This window comes from Peromyscus eremicus, chromosome 1 (genome assembly GCF_949786415.1).
Source record: "Peromyscus eremicus chromosome 1, PerEre_H2_v1, whole genome shotgun sequence".
Taxonomy (NCBI): domain Eukaryota; kingdom Metazoa; phylum Chordata; class Mammalia; order Rodentia; family Cricetidae; genus Peromyscus; species Peromyscus eremicus.
Genome location: NC_081416.1, coordinates 39,626,721 through 39,647,611, shown reverse-complemented (window position 1 = coordinate 39,647,611; position 20,891 = coordinate 39,626,721).

The following is a 20,891-nucleotide window of genomic DNA, read 5'->3' as shown; positions in this document are numbered from 1 at the left end:
ATGCCTCCAAGCCTCTGTGCCTGATCTATGAGGTGTGAGTGAAGCATCCCCTCCCCTAGGATACCTCCTTTGAACCCTAGCCCACGGTATTGGGTCCTCTTTTTGTTCCCGTAGCATCTTGTACATACACATCTGTACCTTAGTGTCTAATATACGTCCCTAGAACAATCTGTTTCTTTTTCAGTGCTAACATTCACGTCTAAACCTTATTCACTATCTCCTGAGAACCAAAACCCAAGACATCATAGCTTACCAATGAATGATTGGAGAATAATAACATGTAATTGAACAAATGAAATGTATGAAGAAAATTGGGGTTCTGGGAAATTTATCAATTAAAAAATTCAAATAATTTCTTGAAACAATCTACTTATTTCATTTCCATTTTTAAATTTTTCTGCATTTTTTCTAATTATATATTTCAGCTAATACTATGTGAATGATGTGTACCCACTGTCAGATCAGACAACAATAGATCAAAGAGAATAGAAAGTGCTCTGTGTGGTTGTGTTTTCCTCACAGTGGTCTAATGCCATGTCCCAGTGGTTTTGTGAATGTCAATTACTATTGTATGGTAGACATGGGACATGAAATCACAAGTATGATATTTTATTAGAACTAATCTTTTTCTAATCTTCTATCCAGTGACTTTCTTTTTAATTAAATCACTTTAAAAGGTCCTCTGTCATCTGCAGAAACTCAATAATGAGAATAGAGTAAATTTAGGTTTGCTTGACACTTATACAAGGTTTTAAATGTTTGAAAATCTTCTCTTGGAATAATCTGTCTTTAGCATCTTTCAGAAGTCTAAGCCTTTTTCTGAAGTAACCTGTGCCTACAGTTAGCATTACTACAGGTTCCTCTATTCACTTCCTCCTTCACATGGTGCCAGATGCTCAGCAGGTTCCATGTCCTGAGTCTGTATTGAAGCTGTTCTTTTTTGGTCACACCACATGTAAAGGGGTTTCAACCCATCAAAGCTTTAATAATCTCCACAAAGCTGAGGGTATCTTCAGAAACCTGAGCCAAAGGTCAAGTTGGTACTTCTTAATCTCTTTATGGATTTTGAACTCTTGAGTCTGATCAAGTTTCCCTCTTAACAAAATGCACACATGTACTTGCAAATTCTGACTGAAAGTTTTGTGTGTCCTAGGGCCATAAAATACATCCCCTTTGGTCCTTAGGGCCATGGTGATTTAGATACTTGAGTTAGGTTTGGATGTCACCTAGTGCAGAGTGTTGTGTTGGGGCTTTGAGAGCAAACAGAAGGCAAGTGAGAGGTGAAGGGCATGGGTCCATGAAGGCAAGTGAGAGGTGGAGAAGGGCATGGGTCCATGAAAACTACCAAGATTTCTTCTCAAGAAACACAACCTATGAAAACTAATGAGAGGCTATTTCAAAGGTAGATAATGGCATGTGTAAAAATAATTTTTTCATTTGTTTGATAGAGAAGCATGATTAATTTTGCAAATACTTCAAAGAGATGATTGAGATTCAGAGTCACTTCTGAGAACAGTGAGATGGCATTAAGAAACTACTTTGAATCAAGCTAAGTTTATTTACATTGACTATTGAGGAGTGGAATACCTTCTATACACTCAGTAAGGATTGATTATGTCTACACTAGTTTTTTGTGTTTTTTTTTTTAAACTGGTTAAATCTTGTAGGTTAGATTAGGAGGCCTGAAAGTTATTGGACATTATGCTGGGTTCTACAAAGAAAATAAAGATGGTTTACAGGCTGTAGCTTTATAGATAACTTGAGAAAGACACATTCATTGTGGGTACTACTGAGGTACAATTCAGATGGAAAAGAAAGAAGAAGATTTGATAGTGAAATCTGAGAAAGCCTGAAAAAAAAAAAGACAAATTTGAGCAGGCTGTGAAGACAGGCTAGATTTAACCAAGTAGAAGGCAGGGGTCTTAGGGTTTCTATTGCTGTGATGAAACACCATGACCAAAGCAACTTGGGGAAGAACTTACTCTTTCACACCAGTGTTCATCATCAAAGGACATCAGGAATGATGTCCTCAAACAGGATTGGAAGCCAAAGGCAGGAACTGATGCAGAGGCCATGAAGAAGTGCTGCTTACCGGCTTACTTGCCATGATTTACTCAGCCTGCTTTCTAAAAGGACTCAGGATCACCTAATGGGCTGGGTCCTTCACATCAATCACTAATTAAGAAAATGCCCTGGAGGCTTTCCTACAGCCCAATCTTATGGAGGCATTTTCTCAATTGAAGCTCCCTCCTATCTGGTGACTCTAGTTTGTGTCAAGTTGATATAAAATTAGACAGCACAGCAGGTATAGATACCATTTTAGATACTATGCATTGGGATAAAAAACAGAGTGGACTGTGACTGTAAATCTATAGTACAACATTTGTCAAATATGTATGAGTTCTCAAGTTTGATTCCCAGCACTGAAAAAATATTTTTAAAAAGTAGTAAAAAATTAGCAAAGATAAATAATGTTCTTGGGTTGAGGCCAACATCTGATGCTGGGCAAACAAATAAGCTTATATGGCATAGCTTGTTCTGAATTCAACACTCAGTGGGTACTCAGAGCTTCATATGTGCAAGGAAAAAGAGACAAATGATATACAGTCCCATAATAGAAAAATTACAAATGATTTTAGAATATGATAAAGTGCTTGATCAAAAAGCTGGTAAGAAAAATTATGAATTCCCTGTGGAATGCATGCAAGTGGACCAAACATCATTCATTGGAAAAGTGGTGTTTGAGCAGAGACTTGAGCTGATGAGGCAAAAAGCTACTCAGATGTCTTGAGGTAGAATGTGCCAGAGAACGAGTTACAAAGCCAAAGTAATGTTTGTTGTGTCCAGGAATGGGGCACACATTGGGATAACAGTCTGTGGGAGAACAGTAGAAGATATAAGGAAGAAGAGGAGTGTGGCAGACCTGGGAATGGAAGTGAGGAGTGTGATGGAAGTTCATGGACTTCCTTGCTTGCTCTGGGGACACCTCCAAACTCTCACTAGCTCCATGCTTTTGCTGTCACATAGGAAATGTGCAGTCAGTGTTCTGTGCAGCTTTCCCTGACAGGGGTGGGGTGATTCATCTACATGTATGCCAGCAGATGGCCTCTATAATATTTCAAAATTTTATTCAGCCTCATAAATCTCTGAAATGGAGATGACTTTAATAAGCTTCAGAAAGTAAGGAAGCAATCTTTCAAGTTGTTAAATGTTCCCTGTTGAATCATACCCATGTTGCATTAGACAAAGCAGGTGTGAGTTGTTCTTTACTGAAAATAATTTTTACCCCAAAGATATTCAAAGAAATTTGTTAGAGGGAAAGAAGGCATGTATAGAATGACTTTCCCTACAGATAGATAAAAGGATATGTTTATAAGCTTATATATAACATAAAACACAGATGTGTATTATATCTATACAAACATTTGAAACAATATGCTAACCTTTGCATTTCCTTTTCTAATTAACATACATAGAAGAGCCATGACTTTCCACATAATTTTGTGTATCCCAGGAATCAATAGAAACATACATTTGTATATTCAGGGTATATTAGTGGCTTTCTATGGCCCATACTGTATTCACTATACTTTCCCTAATCCTTAAATTAGTTCTGTATTGATTGCATGGGAGCACACACACACACACACACACACACACACACACACACACACACACACACATTTACATATATCTGCATGTACATATATCATACAAAGTATTGACTCACAGTTTCAGAGGCTAAGAGGTCTTGTAATCTACTATCATTAAGTCAGAGACTCAGAGAACTATAGCGTAAATTCCAGCCTGCTGCTTAGGCTTGGCAATGACAAGTGCTTTAGTCACAGCCGGAGCAGGGTCTTAGTTCATACAGTTAGGCAGCCCATAGAGCCCCTCTTCCTTCTCTTTCTTCTGTTCATCCCCTAGATGATCTGAGTGATGCCTGCCCACATCAAGAAGGGTCAGCCACATCAGTAAGTCTACAAAATCAGAAACTGCAAGCATCTTATTAACCATGTTCACAAATTATTTTAACCATTTGCATGAACTGTTAACGATCTGATCTGTAACATTTGCCATCATAGGCCCTGTCAAAAGGAGTTTTATTCTAATTTTGTAGAAAAGCCTCTCAAGTCAATAGAGGTTAAATCATTCTGGTCAAGCTATGCTGCCTATTCACTGTGTAGCTATAACATCAGCTATGTGGTTTTGACTTGCTTGAATTGTCTTCAACTTTTCTCCATACTTTGAAAGTATGTAACTAGAGTCCAGTAGAAGAAACAAATGGTTAGCAGGTTGAAAAGTACTAGTTACTTGGCTTTGTTAGATAGGATATCCTAGACTAAGTGGTATGGGATTAAAAGTCCTGGATTTAGATACTAGCCTTGCCCATTATAAATGGCATAACATTGGTAAAATTATTTTTAGTTGAAAGCCTTTAGTCCTGGTATATAAGATGAGGATTGTTGTATCTGGATTGCAGAGAAAATTAAATAAGGATGTATTTTGGATTGCACAAGACTTCAGCTTTTGTCAGCTGAATATTTTTATATTCAATGAACATTTCAGTATCTTGAATTAATAGCCAAAGATATGTCACGACTTTAAGATTGCACAGTCTATCTTCCTCTTTGATGTTATAATTAGGTTTTCAATAAGAAATGCACATTACCCGTCTCTTATGGTAAGTTGTACTAACCTCATTTCACCCAGGCAAGTGTTCTGTAGTGTCAAATACAGACATTTTTGACAATCTGTCCTCTTAGCTTTTGCATAATTTAATTGTTTCAGTTTCACCAGTCTGTCTGTGTGCTCTTCAGTTGGAGCCTTCTTTCCCTAAGTTACTTGATTTCCCACACCTGCTAAAGAATGACCAACAACAGCATCTCTTCTGTTCAGTGGGATGTCATTGTTGTTGTTGTTTGCACTTAGTCATCAGAACTCTATAATCTTATTTTATTTCCTTAGAATATGGAAAAGCAGCATTAAGTTGGCAAGGCCCTTGTGGCAAGTAGTATGCTGAACAACTGAACTTTAATCAGGGTTTTCAGTGTCTACACATGAGTATTTAGAATACAAAGTCAGAATGGCTTTGCTCTGGATTGAGGATTTAGTTGATATTATCTTAATCAGATCACCCCACCCTTGTGAAAGAGATGAATCCCGAAAGCAATGCTAAGTGTATATTTAGGTGGCTACAGGATTAAAAGTGTTAGACATGATCATCCTTTCAAATTGAGGGGCTATAGCCTTTAGAATTTTTCAAAATAGAAATCATGCTTTTGGAGGTGTTTAGACAGCCGTATAGACACATTTGTGGTAATTTGCTTCTCATTCTTTGTAAGTTGTGAGACTTTGGTATTTATTTAGTAAAAATATTCCTTGCCTTCAGAACTGTAACATTTGTTAGCTCAGCAAACCAAAATGTTCCCTCAGCATTGTGTAGGTGTTATGCTTTTGGTTGATAATTTACTGTTATTCGTTGCCTACCAATGTTTGGGAAATAAATGTAGAACTTTAAAAAGTCAGAGTGTGTCAGTTTGGATAATTACAGACAGGTGAGGTTTCACTCACCTATGCTTGCGAGGTGAGGACAGAAGTGAAGTGTTTGAATATTTGATAACGTGTGTTTTGTGGAAATAATACTGAGTTTTGAGATTCCCAGATCCAACTCCCATAGAAGCCACTATGACCAGGCTGAAGGCTGAAGGCATTTTCAAGTTGTCCTCAGAAGAATGCCCATTTTTCCATTGAGTTCTCAATCTTTTCTTTTCTAAATTACTTTACAAACACAATGATACTGAACATTCTTCTACCAGAATTTGAAAGTTTTTGAGCAGATAAACATCTTGCTGTTTCATATTAAAAGTAAGTTGCAAGTCTCTTAGAAGTCTTGAAGAACACATATAGCAAGTTTTCCAAAGTACAGTTGTGAATAACTTGGAATACAAACATACTTTATCTTACAACATAAACGTGTTTGATAAAATCACTATTTGGGAGTTATAATGCTGCAGTTTAGTAGCAATATATTCTTACTTAAAAGATTAATAGTTATGCCTGAGTGGCTGGGGAGATGGTTAGTCACCAAAATACACCCAATGTTCACCTCTCTCACACATGTACACACACACACACACACACACACTCACAAACTCACACACATACATACTAGGGGGATAGATAGATAGATAATAGATAGATAGATAGGTAGGTAGATAGATAGATAGATAGATAGATAGATAGATAGATAGATAGATAGATGATAGATACATAGATACATAAATACACAGATAGATAAATAGATAGATACATAGATAAGTTAATCAAGAGATCAAAAAATTAGATTTAGTTTTCATGTAGAGGAAAAGCTGGTGTTTATTGACCAGATGTCAGGTGCCTAGTTCAGTGATAAGCCTATATAGCCATTAACTAAGAGTTACCACTGGTAGTTTCCTACTTTTTATGTAAAAGGGTGAAGGTCTGTAGAACTAAGCACATGTGGTTACGGCTGATGAATTAGCAATCAATGGAGCAGAGCCCTGACTCCAGAACTCACTCTCACCCACCAGGCTGTGTGCTTTTCTCAAACTCTCATTTTCCCAGAACTAATGCAAGTCCAGCTAGTGTACAGTCTGTCCAGCAGAATCAGCAGAACAGAGTCATTCAGAGTGGTGGCCTTCAGCACACACTGAGCATCAGCCTTCCCTAAGGAAGTTCTACAAAATAGCAGGATTCTGGTGTGATCATGTTTTAAATGCTCTAATATTGGTACAGATGCATTTTCAGAGAAAGCTTTGTCTTGTAGGACATGGATGCTCAAGGATAGATTCCAAGCATTTCCCTTACTTGAATTTTAATATACTTGGACTAGGAAGTAATTATAAGACAAAACATTTACAGATATTCAACTGTCAAGTAAAAGTTTAACACCCAGCATGCCAAGCTCTGCTTGGCCTCAGAGTCTTCTTAACTTGCTTAAAATGCTTTTAAGTTTTGACCAATGGTTTCCTCCTACCAGTCAGGTTTTTCTTTCTGACAGCTCTGCAAACAGCTGTCCTTGGTCTTCTGTTACTTGGATAAAATGAAGTTGGTCCATAAAAATTCCCTTTGTTGAGAAGGGAAGTTGGACAGTCAGAAGCGATGAAAATATTTCATAAGAGGAGTCCTTAGCTTTTGTTTACCTATTCAGAATGACATATTAAAAAATATATAATGGACCCTGGACCAGACTTCTAGAATAAGAGCAAGGAGATCTCATTTCTGGAGTAACATAGTCTCGGTGTTTATTGAGGGATGTAGAAGGTTTCTTCAGTTAAATTCTGCTGAAGGAGTAGGCCAGTTGGATTTTATTCCATCAATATATATTTTGATCTGCTGCCAGGTGAAGTTTGCCAACTTGCAAAACAGCAAGAGCCAAGTTGTCTTTAAGTGGAAAGATGTTGCAGATCAATTAATGCGGCCATTTCATTTTAGATGGGAGGAGACTGAGCCAGGAAGGAGAACTGAGTCTAGACCTTGACTCCCACTGAGGTTTGCAGTACAGCCCTGTGCTTTGCTTCCCTGCCTGTGGATGGTTCTAATGCTTGTTCTAGAAGTATCTTTACATTGTCTTTACCAACTCCTACTTTAAATATAATACATGAGTTTAGATGTTGATAGTAGAAAATGTGATGAGGTCAGGGATTTAAAGCATGAGTGGTTGTTTGAAGGAAAAGTTCAAAACTGAAGTCTTCCTGTATAGGCCCAAATTAAATTACTTTATTTGGTTAACTCTGGGATCATAAACTACATTTTTGTTGTATGAAGTTTGAACTTTGCCATGGCAATGCCTTAAAAGTTCACTCTCACAGGACCAAAAATAAAAAATAAAAATAAAAAAATCCTTCCTCTAGTGTTTTAACAGAGCCTAGCCTAGCTATAGACACTTCAAATTGCAAAACACTTAAGAGATTTCCAAGGAAATGTTTTAAATTAGATTTTCTATAGTCAAGTCAGATTGCTGTGTTACAGGGGGAAATGAAGGTGTAAACCATACGTGTTGGCTCATGTTTTGTGGATATAGAATTCACTTCCCCACTGGAAATCAGCTCTTAAAGCATGAATTTCCGGGGAAGGTCCTTAATGGCACATGTCTCACTCTGAGGCCAGGAGTCAGGCACCTAGATCAAGAGATGGGGTCTCCCTAACTCTGCTTTGGCTCAGCTGTAGAATGACTCAAAGATAGGAGTTAGGGTGGAGTGAGCAGGGGTGTATACCAAGCCATCAACATTAAGGAAGTATAGATATTTATAAGATAACATTTTAATGTTGCCTTTACAATTAATATGGTACTTACTGGCATAGTATTGCTTCAACTTAGCACCCAATTAACAGGAAAGAGTAATTAAGATAGGACATTCCATGTGTCAAACACTATTCCAAATACCTAGGCATGAGGCATTACCGTGATGCTCTTGTAGAATTGCTTCTCATGGGCTCAGTGGGACAGTGAGTGTTTACCATAGTTCATTGGCTATGTGTCAACTCAGAGTGTTAGAAACTAAGTGAGCTTGCATATGGATGCTACCATGGCTGTCACTTGTGGCTCTTGGCTACTGGGGCTCCTTTTTAGTCCTCTAAACTGAGCATTATGCCTACCTTATTCATCAACTCACCAGCCATCTTGCCAGTTAACACTTTGAGCCAGATAAACCCATAGTTGTTTATTCTTCTGTCAAGCTCAGTGCTTGATACAGAGAAGGTCCTGTTTATGTGGAAGTATGAATGCATGCAGTCATTCATAAGTGACTCCAACCACTGCCCTGAAGGGAAGAAGAACTAATCCAGCAGGCTAAGCACCTCATCCATGCCCCCTAATGGCTCAGTCTTCTTGGGCAGTGATAGAGCTAGCCCTGCTGTGGTGAGCAGATCAATATGAGGACAAACTGTATTTACTTCTTTCCCATTGGATCTTTTCTCTGCATGTCAGTGTTTTGAAATATTAACAGGCTGGAATTCATAAATAAAAATAAAATTCTCACATATTTATGTTATTTTCACTGAATGTTAATGATCTAGGTAAATGAAATATAGAGCTTTTAATCCAAACTATGTTTCCAATCCTAAAGATTTCTTTGGGTTGGAGGCATTTTAGTGACTGATTTATTCACAAGTTATAATCCTGCAGATGTTTTTCAGGTCATTGCATCTTAAGAGGTAGCATTTAGTGCCCTTATTGAGGACCCATGGCATATAACTTCCAAAGAGAGTTGGGTTTTTTTTAACAGTGGCGTTGACTTGAAAAATAAGTCTAGTTACTAAGCAGTAAATCTAAGAATCATTCCCCTTACAGTTCATTTCAGAGCAAGTTGGAGGTGATAAAATCTTACCAACAAGAAATTCACAGGTTTATATGTGACAAAGGACATGTAACTCTGTTTATTTATGATTTGTTTCTGGATTTCTAAAGCCCCATTATCATGAAATCAGCTATGACATAGATTTATGGAAAAACAAGCTGTAGTTCCTCTGTGTATTCTGAGAAGGAAAGACAGGTGCATCATATGCTTTTTGTACTATGCATTTTTTTTCACTTGTTGATGGGCAATAGTGAAGAGTCACAGACACTTCAAAGAAGAGCTCAGCAAATGCCTTTGCCAAAATTGAAACACTAAATATGTATTCTTTCTTCACTTGGAGTTCACTCTATATTCATACACACAGAATCCCCTTACTCTTCTTTGTGACTTCACAATTTCCCTTCATCAGGATTTATCTAAAGTAGTTAACATCCTACAGATGCCCAAAAGTGCTTTCTGTATTTCTAATGTTTTAAACAACAATTTAGAGACTATCGCTGTGCGTGTGCTGCTTGGCTATGGTAAGCACACAGCAGAATAAATTTCTAGTAGTAAAATTGGTAAGTCCTCACAGATCAATACCTTATTTTGTTGTTGGTAATGATGGCCAAGTTGCCATTCCTAGCACTTGTATCAATTTACACTACCACTAGAGGTAGAAGAAAAAATAAATTCTTTATTTATGTGTATCAAACTTTTAGATCTTTAACCTTGTGTTGGTTGGTTTTCTTGGCAACTTGACATCAGATTGACCTGTAGGCAAGCCTGTGGGGACATTTGCTTGATTGATGATTGATGTGGAAGGACCCAGCCCGTGGCATTATAGGCAGTGTCATCCCTGGGCAGGTGGTCCTCGGAGGTATCAGAAAGGTAGTTGAATGTAAACCTGAGGAACAAGGCATTAAGCAATGTTCTTCCATGGCCTCTGTTTTGGGTCCTACCTTGAGTTCCTGCCCTGACTTCCCTTCATGATGGAGTATAAGCTACAAGATGAAATAAACCCTTTTCTCTCCTATTTGTCTTTGGTCAGAATGTTCTAGCACAGACAGAAATTAGGACCAGCTTGTAAGATAATCCTGTGACAAATCTAGCCATGTTACTTTTGGGGACTGTGAAGGACTTTGGAACTTTGGACTTGAATAGGCATTGCTTGCTTAGAGCTTGATGAGCTGTTCTGTGGGAATTTGAAGAAATGAATGTTGAAAGCAATGCAGATGATAGAAGCCTGGCTTGTAAAATTTTAAAGAGAAGTTTAAGAGTCTCTCAAAGACTATCAGGACTATTTGAATGGTATTTTGAATTACATATATGTGGTGTCTGGTTAGCTGGGGCTGAATAATTTCCTGTAAGTAAAAGGAGACTGGAACCACTAATATGAAACCTTTACATTACTGGGACAATCAAGCTATTTGTCTGGGGTTGAGAGATCAGCAGCAATGATTAGGAAAAGACTGACATTACTGAGGTGAAATCTTCTGGGAAGATTTCCTCTGGATCAACACAGAGCTGTTGTCCAGAAAGAGTGTGGGGGTGGCAAAACCTGCATCTTAGGCTGGTAGCCCCAACTTGGTAATGTGTTGAGTCTCTCACTTGGTCAGTGGTGGCTTTGGCAGCCTCAGAGCTGCGGAGTTTGAAGGGGTCATGGAGAGACCCTGAAGCTTAGTACCACACTGTGAGAGGCCACTGGAGACTGTTCAGCCTTGGTTGCAGTGGAAATGGGAAGAGTAAAAGTGTCATGGAAAGAAATAGAGCACCGTGCGACAGAGTCAGAGTCCCTGAAGAGAGTCCGGGAGAGGCTGCTGGTGAAAGCACAGCTCAGCTGTAGCAGAAGAGCTCAGCAGTTTGGAGATGTCAGAGGCAGCCTGAGCCTAAGAGACAATCTGTATGTGTTGTGGATGGCAGAGCCAGAGAAGTATGAATGCCCAAGCTCTTTGGAGCTCAGAAGACTATGAGTAAATCCCAGATATCTGATGCTGAGCTTTACACTGTTGGAGAAGGAATATGTACTATCATGGGAAGGCATGTGTGCTACTGTGAGAGAGAGAGTGTGTATACTACTATGAGAGTCGGTGTGTACTACTATGAGCAGGAGTATGTGCTATTGTACCTCCATGGGAGGGTGTGTGTGCTACAGTGGGAGGAATGTGTACTGCTGTGAGAGGGAACCTGCACACCCTGACAGTGTGCTGGCTAGATTTCTTATCGTCTGCTTTAGGTTCCTCAGTGAGGTGCCTCTTGATTTGTATAGTTTTTGTCAAGATGGAAAAGAAAGGGTGGCTATTTCTAGAACCCTAGAAAATGAGATGGTGGTCAAAAGGTGCAATGTGATTAGCGCCCCCCCCCCCCATCCTGTGTGGCCTTTGCACCCTGCTGCTCCTCTCAGGACTGTGAGGTGCAGGCAGCACTTCCTGTGTGACGACTTCAGTTGGCAACAGATGAAGCCATTTCTTCAGTCTGTTTTGTGATTAGAGCACTGGAAATAGGCTGAATTCCAAAATGCTGTCTTAACCTGATTTCTGTTCTGACTGGAGATTGGTTTAAAAGGACCCCTCAGTGCCCAGCCTAGATCCCTTGAGAGTTCATTCACATCTGCTCAGGACTTCAGGAAGCCACTCAGCCCATGTCTCTGTGAGGACATGCAGTGGAGTTTGATTTCCATTAACATTTTCATAGCAAGTTCCTGTTTTATTACCGTGATGGAGGAGGGAAGGGGGGAGTATTTAGTGGTTAGAATATATATTTTCCATAAATATTAAAAATAAATAGTTATCTAAACTATAGTTCAGATGTATGTTATGTAGTACACATATGGAATTTCTGTCTATTTTTAACACACAGCTATTTTAAAGCAGGATCAAATTAATCCATGCTTTTCCAGACACAATAAAACCTCATAGTAGTTTCTAAGCTTCCTGTTTACAAAGATATAGCTCAAGGTATGGTATATATTTGCATTCCTTTTCATAAATTCGACATTTACTATGTATTGCTAACTGAAGAAACCCAGATGAATGAAAAAAAAAAAAACCCTCTATATTCCCAAAATCAAAAATCAGACCTGTGAGAGCTTGGAAAATATCTGAAACTGGTGGATAATTATGTGAGACATATTTAGCAGTTACTGACTTTGGAGCTTGATAAATACCCAACGTCATTTTTCAGAAGGCAGTGGCCAGCTTGTGTGCATGGCCAGGAGGTCACAGCTCTGGCATATCCTTCTCTCTACCTTTTTTCTTCTGGATGGATTCTTAGTACAAGAACAAATCAAATTCTTTATTTATTTTAAATGCATGTGTGAAGTGTTTATAAACCTGGGAGTTGTAGACATCAGATAGTCCCGAGCCTTATTAACTGTGTGACTTTAGACAAGCTATTAATAGAATCTGTAAAACAAGAACGATGTAAATGGTTCTCGGCAGGTCTAAATGAGGTCATGTGAGTGACAAACTTAGAAAGGTGCCTGGCACAGAATACTGTAATAATTATGCACATATGCTCAATATTTTCATAATTCTTGTTTATAATAGATTGTGAACTCCTGAAAGGCAGGAAATGAGTTTGCTCAATTTTTCTGTATGGTGATTAAAGGCAGTGATTTGCGTGAAATAGTATTTGAGCAAATATTTGTTCAATGAGGACATATTAATAAATTATGAAAGGCTGAAAGCTGTTAAAATCGTCAGGAAAAAGCATAGTTTTTTTTTTTTAAGATCCTGAGCAAATGGGTATTGTTGTTACCACAATGTCTCTGCAATTGGTCAGGCTTCTGATTTCCTGGTGACTTAGCAAAACAATTGAGAGAGCCCATACTACAGTTGATAAGAAAGAAATAGTGTAAAGTGGGTCTTCTGCAAACAAGCAGCAGGCTCAAGCCAGAGGGTTCCAGAGCTCTTGGCTCTATCTCCTGGTTCCTGAGGGGGAGAGGATTGATCTCCAGGAACAGGGAAAGGGATGGATTGCAGCAGGGTTTTTTTTTCTTTTGGGCCATCAACCAACTTCCAAATCAAGACATGGAGACTTCTTATTAGTTATAAATGCTCAGCCTTATCTAGCTCCTATTTTAATCTGTTTCTCTTTATCTATAGTTTGCCTTGGGGTTTTTTACCTTTCTTTCTGTCTGTCTGTCCTACTTTTACTGGCTTCTTGTTTTTGTCTATCTGGCAGCTGCCTGGCTTCTGGGCCTTGGCTTACCCCTCTCTTTCTCCCTCATTTTCTCCTCCTTCTTCTCTGTAGTGATACTTTGTTGTACTCTAATAAAACTTACCTGAAGATTAGAGGACAGAGTCAGCCACCAGATTAAACATAGAGGTCAGGCAGTGGTGTCACACATCTTTAATCCTAGCACTCGGGAGGCAGAGATCCTTCTGGATTTCTGTGAGTTCAAGGCCACACTGGGCTACATGAGATTGATCCAGTCTAGGAGAGAAACAGAACCGAGCAGTGGTGGAACACACCTTTTACCTTAATATTTAGGAAGCACACATGTTATTAATCCCAGCACTAGGAAGGTTGAGACAGGAAGTGAAATGGCTGGGCAGAGAAAGGCATACAAGGCATGAGGAGAAAGGAACTAGAGGCCCCTTTCGGTTGAGGACTCAGAGACATTCAGTCTGAGGATTTGTGGAGGAGTTGACAAGGTTAGAAGTGACTGTGGCTTGTTTCCTCTGATCTTTCAGCATTTACCCCAATATCTGGCTCCAGGTTTTTATTAAGACCATTTAGGATTTGTGCAACATTCTCTTTGCCTGCCAGCCTATCTCTCTTCTGCTTACCTATTGGCCATTCAGCTTTTTATTAGACCAATCAGGTGCCTTAGGCAGGCAAAGTGAAACAACAGCACATCTTTACATAATTAAACAAATGCAGCATAAACAAATTTAACATACCTCTATACAGTTAAATATTCCACAACAATGGATCTTTCCCTTGCCCTGATTGAGAGAGTTGTGCATGTCCATACATCTCACAATGTTAAGAATATGTACATGGGGCATAGGGTGAATGGGGAGGGGAGGACATATTCTTCCAAGAACAGTTGTCCAGGGTCCCTGGATCTGCCTCTGCTCTGGTTTGCTACATTCCCACATTATAGCTAGTGATGCCCGTAAGGGCATGTATAAGCCAGCTTGTTGAGGATAGCTTGCTGGATACACAAGCACATACAACTGTCCTTAGGACAGAACAATTCTTTCCAGACGTACGAAGCAGATTTTGGCTACTTTGTTGTACGTGGGTACATGTTGGAACACTTTGAACTCTCAGAGGAACCTACTATATGGCTACAGATGGTGTAATAGAAAGAAAGGAAATTTATTTTTTGGACAATTGTGGCAGAAAAAAAATATTAATGTTAGAATAACATACTCACAAGCTAGTAGCAAACAGATGGGAACAAATTGCTTCTTGAAGAGTCAAATTCTTCTCTTTCTCCTGTGGTGTGTTATTTACTGTGAGGAGTACAGGACCAGCTGCTAAAACGCATATGACCATCTGGAGCCTTTGACCAGACAGCAAGGGAGGACAACCCTGGGCCAACTTGGAAGCTCGGTTGTTCTCCTCACCTATAAGCCTGAGAAAGCTGAGTTTCTTCCACCATGACATTGTGTAGATGCAATTCAAATGAAGGACGTCCACAGAGGGGCCTAGACAATCAAACACAGCTGGTTAACATTTCCTCCATTCCTCAAAGGCAAAAAGTTAGGAAGATGTTTGTTATTTTATTTTGTCTGTGATTAGAGAATTGACAGAATAGCAAACATATGCCTGAAAAAGTATTATATGCCCAAGTTATGAGCATAGAACAAATCACTCTGCATTAAAAAATCATTTAAATACCATCAGAAATCAAAGTAGCACTATACAGCAGAAAAGTGTCATTGCAAATGTCTGCATTGTCCCTTCTTCTTGGAACTCAGATTTCCTTTCCTCCAGAGTACAGTTATCCCAGCAAAGCAAGACTACAGAGCAGTTCATTAGGGCTTCAGAGCCTCTTTGTAAAGCGATGCAATGCCATGGTGTTTTCTGCTTTCTAAGAGCATTCTAGAATCCAGCCTAAAAGCCTCTCATTTAAAGAAAGTTATGCTGATAACTGGAAAAAGGCAGGGTGAGAAGCAGCTCTTCATAAAATGCCCATATTAACTCTTCTATTCTTCCTTGATCCTAGACGCTTGCTAATGTCTAAGGTTGAAGGGGAAGCCCTCCTCTTAGTTGATGGAGTTCTATTTGGTATTTGAGGCACTGCATATTTTCTCATACTTTCATAGTCCTTTTGACCTTACTCTAGAAGAGAGGGCATGTGACTCTTGACACTCTCTCTTTACTATAATTCCATCGATAAACAATTTTTCTAGTTTTCCTAAAAATAATACTTAAAACACTTCATAATTTATGATGTGCTGTCAAATTTTTTTGAACTATTACCCAACAGATATTCATGGAAACATAATTTTATCTTATTATATCTGTTCATGTAATTTACATATTTCTGGTTGCACAAGTGTTTGTAGCTCAAAAATATAAACCTGGGTTACCATGGATACATGCATACAGAATTTAACTTCATCAAATTATTATAAAAAACTTACTATTTATTTTTAGGATGTAGTATAGCTTAAGCGAAAACTCTTTCAGTGTTCATTTTCACTCCTACTAGGATTATTAAGACTATTGCTGTTATTTTTTTCTTTTAATGTTTTCTTCACTTTTTTTGCCAAAGGGCACAGTTTAAACTGTATGTCAGAATGACTGATCAGTAGCCTGGGCTGACTTTTGCTAGTCCTACTTCCAGCAAATATGTCAAATGAGTTTTATATATAACCTGAGAGTAATGCTTATTATAATGTGTGAGAGTTAGAACAATCTACAAGGGAGCTCATAGGAAGCTAATTGGCCCAAGTGAACAATAAAGTGAAATCTTAGCTCCCCCTAAGAAAACCCCCCAAGATTGATGGTATTCTGCCTATCTTAAGAGCAGTACACCCATTATTAACAATGGACTAGAAGCAAAGAGTTACTGATCCCTAAGAAGCAAAGAGAAGAAAATATAATGGATGTATGTGCAGAACCAGACTTAAGTCAGAATTTCATGAACAAAGAGTAGGATGGAAGGAAGTGGAAAGGGATTTCTTTTTGAGTAGGTAAGACTGAGTATGACAAAATCATAGTGATGGGACAGATCTTAAAATAACTTTTGGGATGGAGCGTGGTAGTGCTGGGTCCATAGTATCAAACCTGGATAACACAGAGATTTAGAATCACAAACCTTGAGTAATTTGGAACTTTCTTACTTCTCTTTTCTTATTCATTGAGTTGGCCATAAAGTAGGGACTATATGATATGGAAGATCAGTTTGTTAAAATATATCACAAAAAAGAAAAAAATTGTATTTAAAATGTGTGTACATATATGCATATGTGTTTAAACATATGAATGAAAACATGGAGAAAACATGGAGTCATGGAGAAGAATGCCATGTCACACAGAACTTTGTAGAACTTGCATATCCAGTAATACACCTGTTAGAGCTGCTATGAGCAAATGAATTTTTAAACATCATGGTTCACAAAGTTTTTGCTGTTATGAATTTGATAGTAACATTAAAATGTCAGCATCAGCTACTCTACTGTTTTAGACATCTAAATAGCTTAAGAGCCAGAGACAAGGATAGCTATTTGGCATAAGCACTTCAGTAATTTATGCATTCTGTTTCTTTAGAGAAATAAAAGCCAGCTTTTATTTGAGTTTCTCCAAAAGAACCAGAAGCTCATTCAACAACATCAATCAAATACATGTAGGTGGACTGTAGCTAGAGATAGAAAGATCTTAGAGTTTGGTAGGAGATGTGTGAGCATCCTGGCTAGTACTCTATATGGAAATGCCACCACAGAGCTCAGACACCAGGGAAGATGCCCAGAGAATGTACCACTTGAGCTAATCTGGAGCATTAACTGTGTCATATAACTGCCACATAAGTTAGAGGGAGGGTAGAATACAAGCTGTAGCATCAGGGAACCATCCATGTCTTCAGGCCATTTCAGTGCACCGATGCCATTTTATTACTACATTATTACTACTACATCTTTATCCATACTTCAGAGCATCCGCTGGCCTGAGGACACTATGTGGCAGACTGCAAATGTAGGTGAATTGGAGGTACTGCTACCCCCTGATCCTGCCACAGCAGCTCACAACCAATCACAGATTGGCACTGACATAGAAATCCCCACCTGCCTGGCCTTGAGGGGATCATTCTGGGGAGCAAGTTGTACATCATGCCCCAAACCAGCCCATCAGTAAGAACTCCCAGGCTACTGTGATGGCACACTCAGAACACACTCCCTTGCTTCTTTCTCGTTTCCAGTCTCAATCCATCACTTGCTTTCCATGCTTCCTGAAACGACTACCAAATGCTACTGGTGTGCAAACCCTCACTTCAAGGTTTGCCTAAGGAGAATAAAACATAAGAAAGGCAATTGCAGAGAAGCTGACCATCTTGCACAGGAGGCTTTGGCGATGCTGTCTAGCCAAAGCCATTTACTTGAGCAGTAGGAGATCAGGGATCCAGAAAGATTGAAGCCTACTCCATAGTCATGAACCAAAGAGGTAGAAAAAGAGCTCCGCTTTCTTTACCACAAGTCTATGCCCTTTATTATACTCAACATTTCACATATAACATGAAGGTTAAAATTGAAACGCTGCCAGTTTGACAAAACTCAGTTTGATTGTAAAGACATTCAGATATTCCTCCACATTCATTACAGACCAAATGAATGGACTTTCAGACACAGTCAAAATGTATCAAGTACAGAAAGAAAATATTGAAGATGGTCATGCGGAAGAAGCAGGTTAGTTTCATAGGAACTCAAAAGCTGATGTCAAAGTGATTGGGGTCTTGAAACAAGGCAACTAGTGGAGCTATGGGCAGTAGTGAATGCTGCAACTGGAAAAGGTAGTTTAGTCTATGTATGAAATATAATAAGAATGTATTGTAACTAGTAGTAATTTCATTTGTTCAGGGACTATGAGATCTGCTTTCAGTGGTATCTTATTTTATTTCAGATTTAGACATTTCAGTCTTGTACATATTACCACACTTGCTCAGGATATTCCTGTTTGAAAAGCTCTTTTATCCTACTAATTGATACAAGGAAATATGATAATCGGGACTAAGAGTTTTCTAAGAATATTCTACTTTAAAATTATCAGTGAAAGCACAGACTCAGAGTCAGTGGACCAAAGAGTCATGCTCATCCTTGGGTTAAACATTAAAATTTCTGGCTTCTCACAATCATCTTGAGTCAGATTTTGTTCATAACTTCCAAAATTCAACTTTCATTTACATCCAGTATTTTTTTCTTTGCTTTACATGCTCCTAATGCTTTTAAGTTCTGTGAGGACACCAGCCCCTCACCCAGCTACATATATATAGAGAGACCTATAAATGTCTCTCTAAAGCTGAACACATTGCTGATTGTTATGAATTAAGTTTTAAAGACGAATTTTATTTACTTATGTGCATGTAGCTCTGTGTGTATGAATATATCTGTACATGTGTGTATAAGCATGGAGGCCATAGAGGGCATAGGATCCTGAGGAGCTAGACTTACTGGTATTTGCAAGATTCTTGACTTGTCACATGGGTACTGGGATCCCAACTGCATGGTACTCAAGGTCATGCAGCAAGCACTCTTAGCTGCTGAGCCATTTTTACAGTTCCAGAATTCAGTTTTGATGCCTTAATATAGCTACTAAATTATTGAAGTCATCAGAAAAAAAGAACCCAAAACTGAAGAGCATGACAAGAGTCTAGCTTACTCTGTTATTTACATGTTGGATACATCTGGTTCAGTGATCTGAATTTGAATACTCAGGAATAAAAATATAAAAAAAAGATACATATGATCTTTTTTTTCATACTTTTTACATCAATGAACACATGACCAGTAAACTAGATGTCAAGGTCATCTTGCCACTTTTGAGCATAGAGACTGGTTTGATTTGGTGATGATGTCTGATCTGAACAACCCCTTTGGGAAACCCCAGTGTTCCCTCTGGCACAGCCAACTGCTTTATTCTTTCTTCTAAAATCATAGCTTTCTTACATTTCACTGTTGTGCCATATACTATGGTGCATGCATGAAGTCTATTAATATAGATATTTTCTGAAATATCTGTGACTAAACTGTTAGGATCTAGTTTTATCGCCTTACTGTTGCATCTGCAATGCCTGGCACAGTAGGTGCTCTGTAGTTAAAGAAAGGGAAGAAGGGAGGGAGGAAGGGGGAAAGGAAAGAGGGTCAACTTGAAGCAACCACTGAGGATTGTTTTGGTTCTACTGGCTTAAAAGATATTGTGTCATTAAAATATTTTCAAACATTCCCGAATGCTGTGAACTTCCAAATTTGGGGTGATGCCAGGATGTTACAATGAGGGAAAGAAAATGATAAGAAAGGCTAGGATTAGGCCAAATTAGGAGGATGAGGAAGGGAAGGGAGATAAACTTTTCAAACCTCATGACATTTCCTTTAGAAAAAAAAAAAAAAGAGAAAGTGTTGCATGCAGGGACTGAAACACCAGATGTATGGTGTCTGGGTCCAAATGTGTTTCTGCCACTTCCCAGTGATGCAAGTTTGAGAGTAATGCTAATCTCACCCATGAGTTATTTCATAGAGATGTTTTTATTGACATATTCCACTACTGGTAGCAGAAAACTGACTGTGGCTTAAATAAAATGTTTGATGGCCTGAGATAACCAAAAAAGGTTGTGGCCAAATGACTGTAGTTGACGTCACACAGCACATGTGGTGCCACTAGGCTGAGGGGTTTCTATCTGACTCTTGGCTTCCCCTCCCTGGTATCAAGACACTTGCTACAGTATCAGATGCTACATCCTGAGATAGCATAGTCCCATAGGTATGGCAATGAGGGATATACCAAGGTCCACAAGGATTAAGAATATTTTCCTTTTAAAAGAAAGACTCTTCCCTTAGTACGATAATTTTTTTTCTGCTTATTTACTAGAACTAGCTATAATGGAACCCTGAAAACTAGTATCTTATTTTTCTAGTCTCCCTAACAACATAAATAACAAAAGAAGGTGAGATGGCAGTTGAGTAGCCAGCCTAAGTGTATGCCAACTGTTGGGTGGGGCATATTATTGCTAGTATTATGCTTGGCATAGCAAAAGTATTTAATTGCTACTTTTATGATTCACTGCTCTAGGCTATGGTAAAGAAAATCATTCTAATATAAGTTAATGTTTCCTATGGGATAGCAGACAAGTTCCTTCTAACTAACATATGTTTACAAACGATTTATAATTCCATACATTACTGTTATTGCTAATTTTTTCAGTGTTTCCTCTATCTCCACCTCCACTGTGCTTTGCACAAATTTCCAGATATGAAATGTAGTTTGTTCCTGTTTGGGGGGAACTGAAAAATATTACAGTGGTTTTCCTAAAATATCAATTAAAATGAGTGAGGGTTTGTTTCAATTATTTTTAATATAGCCTCAAGAGTTGTGGTTGGATTGTTCCTTAGAGCTTCGTAA